The sequence below is a fragment of the Dama dama genome, chromosome 17 (assembly GCF_033118175.1).
Source record: "Dama dama isolate Ldn47 chromosome 17, ASM3311817v1, whole genome shotgun sequence".
In the NCBI taxonomy this organism is placed as follows: domain Eukaryota; kingdom Metazoa; phylum Chordata; class Mammalia; order Artiodactyla; family Cervidae; genus Dama; species Dama dama.
Genome location: NC_083697.1, coordinates 63,558,908 through 63,572,120, shown reverse-complemented (window position 1 = coordinate 63,572,120; position 13,213 = coordinate 63,558,908). Strand labels below are relative to the sequence as shown.

The 13,213-nt window shown below is 45.1% G+C and overlaps 1 protein-coding gene across 7 annotated transcripts in view; it reads left to right on the top strand.

The window, feature by feature from the left end:
- RBM47 (RNA binding motif protein 47) overlaps window positions 1–13,213 on the top strand; it is a 176,899-nt gene that overhangs the window by 80,320 nt on the left and 83,366 nt on the right. Inside the window, exon 1 of one of the 7 annotated variants that reach the window (XM_061164628.1) lies at window positions 12,473–12,578. The exons of 5 other annotated variants lie outside the window; for them this stretch is intronic. The gene's annotated coding sequence lies outside the window, so the exon portion shown is untranslated. Of the gene's footprint in view, window positions 1–12,472; window positions 12,579–13,213 lie in introns of those variants that run through there. One more of the 7 variants, XM_061164624.1, reaches the window with a different exon arrangement.

The window sequence follows — 13,213 nt, the reverse complement described above, 5'->3', positions numbered from 1 at the left end:
ACCAATAAGAAGAGATTACTTTTACTCATCACTCTGCTGTCTCACTTAAAAATTCCTTTTGTAGCTTTCCCTCTTTATTCACACTACCACCTTCGTAGTTCTAGTCCTGACTTTATTCCTGATTTATTCCAATAGCCATGGAAGGGGAAAAAAAAAAATAGCCTAGAAGAAGCTACTTCAAAATGCCAACTATGGTTGAGTGTGAAAGGTGGAGGTCTAGTTTAATTTTTATATATGCTTTTCAGTGATTTACTCATTTTCCTTAATAAGCAAGTGTTACTTTCCTAAAGGAAAACCAAGAACCATTAGCAGAATAGCCTTCTTTGTTGCTATCCGGTTGCTAATTCATGTCGGACTTTTTGCGACCCCATGGACTGCAACATACCAGGTTTCCGTGCTCTTCACTATCTCTCGGAGTTTGCTGAAACTCATGTACATTGATTTGGTAATGCCATCCAATGATTTCATTCTCTGTCACCCCCTTCTCCTCCTGCCCTCAATCTTTCCCAGTATCTTTCCCAGTCTTTTCCAGTGAGTCGGCTCTTTGAATCAGGTGGCCAAAGTATTGGAGCTTCAGCTTCAGCGTGAGTCCTTCCAGTTCAATACTCAGGGTTGATTTCCTTTAGATTGACTAGTTTGATCTCATTGCTGTCCAAGGGACTCTCAAGAGTCTTCTCTAGCACCACATCAATTCTTATCTTACCGGTATCTGAATGTATGTGTCCGTTATACAATCCTGTCTGTGGTTCACTATCAGATTGAATTCTTAAAGCATGTTTTTCTCCTGTCATTATCCTGCTTAAACCTTCAGGGGCTTCCGTTTCTCTTGAGAAAAAGTCTAACCTCCTAGAATCCAAAGATCTCCTTCATCCAGTCCCACCCTCTGCATGACCCCTTATCTCCACCATACGCCCCCTTTCTGGCCAGCCCAGCATCCCCCTTGTCCTGGAACCAGGAGAACTCCATCAGTTGCCTTGCTCATGCTGTTCTCCCCATGGAGAGCCCCACAAAATCCGCCCCTTTCTCTGTGTCTGTGTAAACGCTGCCTTTCTAAGCTTGGCCCAAGTACTTCCTTCTTCTACATTTGTCACCTTCTATTTGTCTCAAGGATGGCAAATAGGTTTCATTATATATGCCAGATCCTGGCAAGTGAAAATATGGAGAATCCTGAGAGCTCATCCCTGCTCAGAGGGAACGGGTTCTGTGAGCCACAGTGGTTTCTGCCAAAGGTGCAACGGGAAGAAGTGACAGGATGTCTGTTGCATATCTTCCATCCATATCTTTAACAGCTTTTTTAGACCTGTGATGCCCAATACAGTAGCCACTAGCCTCATGTGGTTATTTAAACTAATTAAAATTCTGGTGGTGGGTTAGTCGCTCAGTCCTGTCTGACTCTTGGGTTTCCATGGACTGTAGCCCTCAAGGTTCCTCTGTCCATGGGGGTGTTCCAGACAAGAATACTGGAGTGGTTTGCCGTTTCCTTCTCCAGGGGATCATCCTGACCCAGGGATCGAACTTGGGTCTCCTGCACTGCAGGCAGACTTTATTCACTGAGCTACCAGGGAATTACAATTAAGTACCATTAAAAGGTCACTTCCTTAGTCGTGAGACTGTCTGGGTCTTGGGTCCCGGGACCTTTTCCTGCAGTGCTTGCTCCTGGACATACGTCTCCTCGAGCAACAAAACGCAAAGAAACTGTGAGGATCTAAAAATAACTGTGCACATCCTCAGTCGAGGCGCATTATGAACAAAACACTAAAAGGCCAAAACCAAAAAGGCCAGCTGCTGTCTCTGAGGTGCCGGGAGCCAGAGCAGGGTTCTGCACGTGATCCCTGCATGCAGCACCACCGCGAGGGTGGGCTAGCCACCCAAGCCACCGCTCTGGCCTGTCCCACTGCTCCCTGCCTGCCCCCACCCCATTTAAGGGACCAGCTCACCCCACCTCACTCTCTAGTGCTGCAACAGGAGTCTTAATTAAAGCCTTGCCTGAATTCTTCTTCTCACCTCTTATTAATTTTTCTTGATTAAAGAGTCCAGGAACTACCCACATTTTAAAAAAAAATTACTTTTCTTTTCGACTGTGCTGGGTCTTCACTGCTGCACGGGCTTTTCTCTAGTCTCGGCGAGCAGGGGCTGCTCTGCAGTCTAGGTGGGCCAGCTTCTCACCGCGGTGCTTCTCTTGTGGAGCACAGGCGCCCCAGAGCAGGGGCTTCGGTCGTTGGGGCGCATGGGCTCAATGATTGTGGCGCACGGGCTTAGTTGCTCTGCAGCACGTGGGATCTTCCCAGATCAGGGATTGAACCCACGTCTTCCTGCATCGACCAGCGGAGCCACCCGCGAAGCCCCAGGACCCATATGTTAAGTGCTCAGCAGCCACACATGGCCACTGGCCACTATGTGGACCAGCAAAAACAGAAACTGTTCCACCATCGCAGGACGCTCTGTCAGCTCTGCTTTAGCCCCGCCGTGACGTAATAATGTCAGACAATATATTTGTTTCATGAGTGTGTGTTTGCCTTACTTTCTCAGTGAGCTGAGAAGTTTTTCTCAGGCAGGACTCTTCTCTTACACTTCTTTTGTATCCCAGAGCACAAGCCAGTGCTGGGCATATATGGAAATCCTGTAAGTATTTGTTGAATTGAATTTTTAGTACCAGTTCGGCAATGTGCAAGGAAGTAGAGTCGTAGAAAGAGAATTAATTTGGAAAGTTAGAAAACCAACTTTCTGGCCCCAGCTCTTCTGCCAGTCGTGGTGTAACTCGGACTGTCTCATTTAACTGAGGTAGGTTGTAGTTTCCCCAGATGTAAACAGTTATAGGCCAGGCGCTGTCGGAGGATTTTTCCATGTTTGGAATTTTGTGACACGTACTTACGCTTCCCAGGTGGTGCCCCTGGTAAAAAATCAGCCTGCCCGTGTAAGAAATGCAAGTGATGCAGGTTCGATCCCTGAGTTGGGAAGATCCCTTGCAGTAGGAAATGGCAACCCAGTGAGAATAGTCCAGTATTCTTGCCTGGAAAATCCCAGGGACAGAAGAACCCAGTAGGCTAAAGTCCACGGGGTCACAGTGAGTCAGACACACACACAAGTATGAGGACTATGAAAGTATGGAGTGTTTACTTTTAGGCAGAAATGCAGTCATGTACACACACATACACACACACACACACACACACACACACAGATACACCTGAAAGAAAAATGAGAACTAGCCTGTTAAAATTATTCTAACTTATTTAAAATGCCATCCCATTGATCTAATTTTCTGACTATATAAGACTGTCATTTTAAGGTTTGATTTCACCAGATCTATAGCTAAATTCTTCTTTGAAGAGGATCACAGCAAAGGGATCATGACTCCACAAGCAGAGAATGTTAGGCCAGGCAAGTGCGACGGAGAATTAGTCGCCTTTGTCAGCAACAAGGCAGTGTTACAGCTGCCTCACGGTTTGTTTTGTTTTAAGGGATCGGTTTATTTACTTTGGCTGCGCTGGGTCTTCCTTGCTGTGCAGAGGCTTTCTCTAATTGCGGCGGGCGAGAGCCACTCTCTAGTTGTGTACACGGGCTTCTCGTCGCGGTGACTTCTCATGGGCTCCAGGGGCGCTGGCTTCAGTAGCTGCGACTCCAAACTGAAGGCAGACACCCCTCTTTTATGCTGCCCACCTCTAGCTGTTGCTCTAAGTAAGGGACCAGCAAACTAAGGCCCACTCTGCTGCCAGTTTTTGTATGTAGCTCAGAATGGTTTTTACATTTTTAAGGCTTTCTCAAAAAAAAGAAAAAGAAACATATATAACCATTTGGCCTGCAGAGCTGAAAATATTTACTATGTGGCTCTACACGAAGGGCCAGTGAGTGACCTTCATGTACAGATCCAACCACTTTTCAAGGCAGACCGCTTTCTGAAATGTTGTAATAGCCTGTGACTCAAGCACAGTGGATAAAACTCCCCGTTCTCCCGGTGCCGAAGTCAGCGGGAGGCAGGGGGCTTGGGGCGAAGGCTGGACCAGGGCTCCTTTCTATTGGAAGCAGGCAGGGGCCTTGACTCTGAGTGCAAAGCCAGTCCTTGGATCCAGTCTGTGCTCTCTGGTCTTGACGTTGGAAATTTGATGAGTCACAGTTGCTGGCTGTGTCTTCCTTGACATTCAGCGTTCAGGAGGATAAATTCTGAAGGCCCCTTGAAGGGAAAAGCTGCACTCCATGGTCCTCCAGGCTTCTCTGAGGCAGGAGCCGGGCTTGCATCTCCATTTGTTTTTCTTTTTCTCTTCCCTGTCCTCGCGGGCCCTCCTTTCAGTGCCTGAGGGATCTGGATTGCATGTGCAGAGAGAGACTGCCCGAGATGGGGGTCAGCAGGCAGGGCTGGCTGGTGTCTGAGCTCAGACAGCAGCCCTGCCATGGGGGCCGGAGACACAGGGTGAAGTTGACCGTTTAAAATTTTTTTTTAATTACTCTTTTACGTTCCCTTCAGACGCCCCTTGGAAAAGGCCCTTGGATTTCTCCAAACTCTGTCTCTGCCTAGGCCTGCTCTCTAGTTTCTCACCAAGGTTTGGTTCCTAAAGTGTACTTCTTAATTATCTAACTTCCCTGGTCAGTTCAGTTCAGTTCAGTCGCTCAGTTCTGTCTGACTCTTTGTGACCCCATGGACTGTAGCACACCAGGCCTCCCTGTCCATCACCAACTCCCGGAGTTTACTCAAACTCATGTCCATTGAGTCGGTGATGCCATCCAACCATCTCATGCTCTGTCATCCCCTTCTCCTCCTGCCCTCAATCTTTCCCAGCATCAGGGTCTTTTCAGATGACTCAGTTCTTCATATCAGGTGGCCAGTGTGTTGGAATTTCAGCTTCAGCATCAGTCCTTCCAGTGTCCTTCCAGTCACCCAGGACTGATCTCCTTTAGGATGGACTCGTTGGATCTCCTTGCAGTCCAAGGGACTCTCAAGAGTCTTCTCCAACACCACAGTTCAAAAGCATCAATTCTTCTGCACTCAGCTTTCTTTATAGTCCAACTCTTTACATCCATACATGACCACTGGAAAAACCATAGCCTTGACAAGATGGAACTTTGTTGGCAAAGTAACGTCTCTGCTTTATAATATGCTGTCTAGTTTGGTCATAACTTCCCTTCCAAGGAGTAAGCATCTTTTAATTTCATGGCTGCAGTCACCATCTGCAGTGATTTTGCAGCCCCCAAAAATAGTCTGTCACTGTTTCCACTGTTTCCCCATCTATTTGCCATGAAGTGATGGGACCGGATGCCATGATCTTAGTTTTCTGAATGTGGAGCTTTAAGCCAACTTTTTCACTCTCCTCCTTCACTTTCATGAAGAGGCTCTTTAGTTCCTCTTCACTTTCTGCCATAAGGGTGGTGTCATCTGCATCTCTGAGGTTATTGACATTTCTCTCAGCAATCTTGATTCCAGCTTGTGCTTCCTCCAGCCCAGCGTTTCTCATGATGTACTCTGCATAAAAGTTAAATAAGCAGGGTGACAATATACAGCCTTGATGTACTCCTTTTCTTATTTGGAACCAGTCTGTTGTTCCATGTCCAGTTCTAACTGTTGCTTCCTGACCTGCATACAGATTTTTCAAGAGGCAGGTCGGGTGGTCTGGTAGTCCCATCTCTTCCAGAATTTTCCCCAGTTTATTGTGATCCACACAGTCAAAGGCTTTGGCATAGTCAATAATGCAGACATAGATGTTTTTCTCGAACTCTCTTGCTTTTTCAATGATCCAGTGGATGCTGGCAGTTTGATCTCTGGTTCCTCTGCCTTTTCTAAAACCAGCTTGAAGATCTGGAAGTTCACAGTTCATGTGTTGTTGAAGCCTGGCTTGTAGAATTTTGAGCATTACTTTACTAGCGTGTGAGATGAGTACAATTGTGCAGTAGTTTGAGCTTTCTTTGGCATTGCCTTTCTTTGGGATGAAAACTGACCTTTTCCAACTGCCCTGGTTGCTCAGTCAGTAAAGAGTTTGCCTGCAGTGCGAGAGACCCTGGGAGGGGAGGATCCCCTGGAGAAGGAAATGGCAACCACTCCGGTACTCTTGCCTGGAAAATCTTTCAGATCTACACTTTTTTTTTCCTCCTCCCTTTGTCCCATTCTCTCCTCCAGGCTAATTTCTAAATTCTATCCGCCTTGGCTTCTGTATACATAACCTCCTTTAGCGTAATCTGGTGTGCCTCACATCTAATAAAAATCCAAATTTACAAAACAAAAGATCTGAAAGGTAAGTCTTCCCTTTGTTAAAGAAATTTTCCTGTCTGAAAGACTAGTGTCTCTATCTTTCTCTACCTCCCTTGCATGTTCCTCACTTTGTACACTTCATTATGCACAGTAGTAGTTAGTTACTCAGTGGTGTCCGACTCTTTGCAACCCTGTGGACTATAGCTTGCCATGTGAATATTGCTGTCCTCATCGTATTGACAGCCCGGATAAAGTAAGTACAAACACAAGGATTAAGCCGTAAAGAACACAAAGAAAGGTAAAGAACTGCCTTAGGGGCCTCCCCTTGCCCTGCAGCCTCGACTTGTCCGTGTCTGGCTGACGGGGGCAGGCGGGGATGGGGTAGGCGGGGGACGGGACACACTCTTGAAACTGCAGGAGAAGAAGGGTGACTAGGGCATGGATGCTAAGTCACTCGGCCGTGTCTGACTCTTTTCCGACCCCATGGACTGCAGCCCGTCAGGCTCCTCTGTCCTTGGGGATTCTCCAGGCAAGAATACTGGAGTGGGTTGCCATGCCCTCCTCCAGGGGTTCTTTCTGACCCAGGGATTGAACCCACATCTCTTACATAAGCAGGCGGTTCTTTACTATGGCGCCACCTGGGATGCCCCTAGGTGAATGGAGAGAAGGTCCAAGTTGCCTGCAAGCAAATTCATTTTTGTATTTGCAGATCTTGAGGTGCAGTGAGTATATACCCTTGCTGCCATGCTGTATCATAAAAAAAACTCACTTTCCCTAGTTTGTTTACTGTCGAACCTTAGCTCATTAAATATATCCAGTGGCCTGGGTCATGATCGTAAGAAAAATGGGACCTTGGCTCACTTAAAACAATAGTTGCATTTGCTTCAGTTGGTACAGATTCATTTGGAGAAATTATCAATGCTCAAGGATGATTCCAATCCAGCACCAAGCTCCCATCAGCTTCCAATTAATAGTAACGAGCAGTGCTCCATTCTGGAATTCCCAGCCCGGAAAAAGGCAGTTGTCATGCCCAGGGAAGCATCCATTAGGAAAGTTTGCTCTGAGCCAAATACTCACAGCCAGTTCTGGATAGAATTTCCTGACACACAGCCTTGGCTTCCATCATTTTACTGATAATAGAACATATACACAGCTGTGAGACAGAGAAAAAAAGAAATCGCTTTGCTATGAGATGCAAATATGCAGAAAAACCCATCATCTTTGGGATTCTCCCTTAGATTTCAGTGTAAGCCTCATGGTTACAAGTTGAGATTTTGGTGTCTGAGTGAGTGGGTTCCAGTCTTGCCTTCCACCAATAACTAGTTTTACTTAAACTAGGGATCTCAATAATACTTGCCACATAGGATTTTGGAGATGATTGAAGAGGTAGTATTTGTCAAGAATTTAGTGCAGGGTCTGGTACACAGTGGGTGTTAAATACATGTTAGTGTGTTAGCACATGTGTGCGGGGCATGGTCTACTGCAGCTTTTCTCAAACTTTCTGGGCTCAGCACATCTTAACAGGCAAATAAAATAAAGGACACTCATATAAACTTCAGATAAGCAATAAAGTAATTTTTTTTAGTATAAATATGTCCCAAATGTTGCATGGATACTTAAACTAAAATATTATTTGTTGTTTATCTGAAAGTCAAATTTAACTGACACAACAGTGTTAATCAACTATAGTTAATCAACTATACTTCAGTATAAAATAAAAATGAACAGAAATTAACTGGGATCTGCATTTTTATTTGCTGAATCTGGCAACCCTGTCTTTACGTTCTTAAGAATTATTGACGAACCTAGAGTGCTCTTGTTTATGTGGATTGTATCTGTAACTATTTACCACATTAGAAATTCAAACTAAGAAGTTAAAAATATTTATTAAGTACTTCAAAAATAGTTGGAATTTCTTATGTTGACATAAATAACATTTTATGAAAAACTGTATTTCAAAAAAAATAGATGCTAGAAAGCACATCATATTTTTGCAAATCTCTTTAATTACTGGCTTGATAGAAGTCAACTGTATTCTTATATCTGCTTCTGCCTTCGATCTGGTGAAATATGTTGTTTTTATTGAAGTAAATAAAGAACACTCAGCTTCACAAAGATATGTAGTTGGAAAAGAGAGGGGTGTTTTGATATACCTCTCAGGTAGTTGAGAACATTCTTCTTTGCTACCAAAGCCAAACCTTAAAGAGATAGTTTCTTAAAGATTGGTTTGTAGTATGGAATCTGAAACCATATCAGTGAAGTTTTTATACTCATGTTAAAATCCACTGGTTTACTTGTGCTATGGATGGATCTTTTATTATGCATGATTCTGTAACATTATGAATTGGTCATTTAGAAAATACTGGGTTACTGAGTTGTGAAGATCATTGAAATATTGACACATTTCATTATACACTATTTCATTATATACTATCATTAAAAATCACATTTACTAATATCACAACTAATTTCATCAGAAAAGCTTTTAACATGGCAAGCTATTAAGCTCATGGTGGTGAATGTTACGTTCCTCAAAAATTTAACTTTTGCCTGAAAGCTCCAATTTTATCATTGGAGACAAATACTGTTAGTTGTGTTCTTCGAAGTGACAGGCACATTTCATTTGTCCTTTCAGAAAGTATCTACTGAATACCCCGTATCTGGATAACCACAGTTTAGCTGTCAGTCATTCTTTAAGTAAAAACAGTGTTCTGTGACAGAAGCAGCTGTAGTTCGCCCTGTAACTGTCACACACGTGACTTTTCTTGAGTCTATGGTCATGATTAAGTATGCAGCAAGAGTGTTTTCTGCATGCCTCCCATTTCATCACACAGAATATTTAAAAAGGTATATGCTCAAGAGTCAAGATGTATTAAATAATGGAATTAATATTTTCCTGCTTCAGGTACATTCAAAAAAATAATGAAGACAACCTCTCGTGCCTGCTAATAGAAAAATGCTGTGATTGCTAGTGCCAATTGTTGCCGCTGTCTTCTTTTGTGCTGAGGTACCAGCAGTTTTACCCTCTGCTGCCTTTTCAGCATTGGTGCAAATGTCAACACAGTGGAAAAATACAGAAGTATTAGTGTTATTATGAAAATTGTTTTGACTTTGCAGACCTCCGAAAGGGTCTCCCAGGGGATCCAGGGACCTCACTTTGAGAACCTTCTGGTCCCAGTGAAACTGTTAATGTCCCAGTGAAAGACAGTGATGGCCTGTGTGTTGATTCATCATGTGTCCCCCTCATCTATTCCAACATCTCCTTCCATAAGCAGTTTGGAAAAACACCAGGGACTGTTGGGACCTTTCTTAGGGTTTGATTTAGGCTGGGCTGGGTGACCGGAACTTTCTGAGGCTGCCTTCAGGATGCTCTCGGATGCCCTCTCCAGAAAACTGAAGGGGGCTTGAACAAGTCAGGGGAGGAAAGACCTCTCCAGGATTCTGCGAGACTTACTCACTCCAAATAAAACATTCTCCTCTTGCTGCTTCCTCTTTCCTATCACGAGTGTCAGAGAGAACTCAAAACCCCTTTCAGAATCTGGAACCATCTTGCAGACCAAATACATGCTAGATTCAGATGTATCTAAGCTAGAGGTGGGCCTCTGGAACGACAGACGCTCTGGTGAAAGAGCAGAGAGAGGCTGATTTTTCTGCCCTAACAGAACTTGGCAGTTAGAAGTACCAGGGGGACACCCGCATGATGGCATACCCAAAACAATAGCACAAAACCCAACTTAGAATTGCATGGCTGGAAGTGGGAAAATGCTATTATCAAACATTTATATTGCCTGGAAGGCACAGTTCTTTCTCAGGGACAAAGAATTTATCCTCTGAGCAGCATGAGGTGAAATATTTGAATACAATAGAACACCAAGGACTATATGACACAGGGAATTTTAACACAGCCCACAGTGTTTAAAGTCAAATATCAAATTTGTGGCCGTAGGAAAAAAATGAACAGAAAGGCTTACTTGAAGTGGGGAAATCCATACTATCCATATCTCAGTTTTTGTGGTCAACTGAGATCCTCATGGGAAATAGATGGGGAGACAGTGGAAACAGTGTCAGACTTTATTTTTTTGGGCTCCAAAATCACTGCAGATGGTGACTGCAGCCATGAAAATTAAAAGACGCTTATTCCTTGGAAGGAAAATTATGACCAACCTGGATAGCATATTAAAAAGCAGACATTACTTTGCCAACAAAGGTCCATCTAGTCAAGGCTGTGGTTTTTCCAGTGGTCATGTATGGGTGTGAGAGTTGGACGGTGAAGAAAGCTGAGCGCCGAAGAATGATGCTTTTGAACTGTGGTGTTGGGGGAAGACTCTTGAGAGCCCCTCGGACTGCAAGGAGATCCAACCAGTCCATCCTAAAGGAGATCAGTCCTGGGTGTTCATTGGAGGGACTGATGCTGAAGCTGAAACTCCAGTACTTTGGCCACCTCATGCGAAGAGTTGACTCACTGGAAAAGACCCTGATGCTGGGAGGGATTGGGGGCAGGAGGAGAAGGGGACGACAGAGGATGAGATGGCTGGATGGCATCACCGACTCGATGGACATGAGTTTGAGTAAACTCCAGGAGTTTGTGATGGACCGGGAGGCCTGGCGTGCTGCGATTCATGGGGTTGCAGAGTTGGACACGACTGAGCAACTGAACTGAACTGAACTGAGATCCTCAATAGTAGAATCTGTCCATAGATTTCAAAGTGAGCAGGACAGATTGTCTTGGGGTGAAACGTGACAAGAAGGATTGGGGAACCCAAGGAAAAGGAGTAGAAAAACAGGGCCAAACATGTTCTTGTAGAGCCTGGAAAGCATGCACAGGTGACTGGATTTGAGCAACAGATCCGCCCTTGAGCCAGGGTCCTCGTGGCAGGAGAGTGGCTCAGATGAAGAGCAATGACTGGATTGGATCTCCTCTGATTCTCAGCTCTGCCCTTATCAGCTAAGAGCATGCCCTGGGGCATGTTCTCTGAACCTGTCTCCTCCTCCTCTGTTAGATTAAATTAAATGAGATTGTAGATCAGTTCAGTTCAGCCACTCAGTCGTGTCCAACCCTTGGTGACCCCATGGAATGCAGCAGGCCAGGCTTCCCTGTCCGTCACCAGGATTGTTTATCAGGTAACCGGTAATTGTCGTTCAGTCGCTGATTCGTGTCCAATTCTTTGAGACCCCGTGGCCTGCAGCATGCCAGGATTCCCTGTCTGGCATTTAATCATTGGTTCTTGTTTCATGGCATGATTTGATGGTTAATTTATTTGCCACCTTATCAATATAATCCACTTTTCTCATCCTCTTGGAATACAGAACAAAACACAGCTACTACATCAAAACCCTAAACTCTCAAGTTATTCCTGGAGTCATACCTGGAGTTTACTCCATTAGGCACTGCTTTGGATTCTGATATTGTCTTCACACTTTTTTTCCTTCAGAATTCAATTATGCTCTTTAACCATAAGCACTGGACAGCGTGGTAAGAATGCAGAGGGGGCTCCTTTTACGGTCTAGAAAGTGGTTGACATGTGCGTGGATATGTGGTACCACGTGGCTTGGGTACCCAAGAGAGCTACTAATGAAGAGAAAGACTCCTATGAAGTGAATAATTATTCCCCAGTTGTGTGGGTTTGTCATTTTGCAGATTTGTTCCTCTTTGGTTTGCTTAAAGAAGGGGAGGTGGGCTGTGGGGGTCAAGTGAGATAGACCCCCCCTGCCCCCCAAATAGGATAAGATGATGAGCCCAGAGGGAGGAAGATGAGAATATGCCAGAATTATCAGGGAGACTCAGTCATACCATGTGGAGAATTTGAGGCTCTGAGAAGAGGCGTATCTGAGGGCGGGGAATTGGGTGGTCCTGGCCGTGAAGGAGGGAGAAACCCTGGCCTGTCAGGAAAGTCCAGCTTCAGCCTCGTGACCTAGAGCCAGCTGTTGAACCTTTCCGGTCTCTCTTCAGTAGAATCTGGATGATAGCACATCCGTTTCACTCCCTCACCAGCTTGTTTATCACATAAAATAAAAGAAGAAAGAGGGTGAGAGGAGTGATTGATGTCCACACACACATCATCTCTCTGTCGAGGAGTCGGGCAAAAAAGGAAGGGTAGAAAGGGGGATAGGAAAGAGAAAATGAGAAAAAAAAAATAAGAGGGAGAGAGCAGGAACGGGGAAGGGAGGCGAGCATGCAGGTATCTGTGTTAGAGGGCAAGAGGAATTCAAGAGGAGAGATGTTGCGAAAGCACAGGCCCAGCAGCCTGGGCTGGAGGCCGCGGAGGTCGGCTCACCACGCCTCCGGGAGGCAGATAACCGGCCTTCAGGATACCCACCCAGGGCGGATTAGTCACAGCACTAACCTGAGGCATCTGTAATACTGAGGAAACTGAAAACAAGATAGGACCAACCTATAGAGGTAAGGGTTGGGGGAGAGAAAATGGACAACTAGCTTGAAAATGCTTTGAAAATGTCTATATGCCGTTTTCTACGCTCCCAGATTAAGAGGGCTGGCAGTTCTTTGGGTAAATCTTTCCTGGTTTTAGACATTTTTCTTTTACAGATGAGGAAAACAGGCTCAGAGAGGTTAAGTGATTTGTTCAAGGTCACACAGCCGGTGTGCCCAAAAGCCTTGATCACAATTCCCTGTTCACTTTTCTTTCTACCCCACTGGAGATCCTAAAGGTATGAAATGAAGAATTCTAGGTATTCCTGGGGACTCCGGTGGGGGTGGGGACTAGAGAATGGGTTTTCTTATTTGCCTAACCTGGCCGTGTGTGAGATTCCAAAGCCAAAGTCAATTCCTTCTCTCCACGGCCTTGGTCTCTTTTCATGGAGTCGGCGCGACGGTCACGGGATAATTCTGTTTTCTCATTTCTCAGCTCCAAGAGCAGGTAGGTGTGCGCTGCCCACGGGAGCTCCTGACTTCATCGACGTACATGTGTGCTGTGGGTGATCCCCGGGTGCTCTCTCTTTATCGTGTTAACCCTGGTGGTACCAAGAGGCACCTGACTTGGGTATGCTAATAATTCAGTGCCAGGCAGTTTCTGTTAT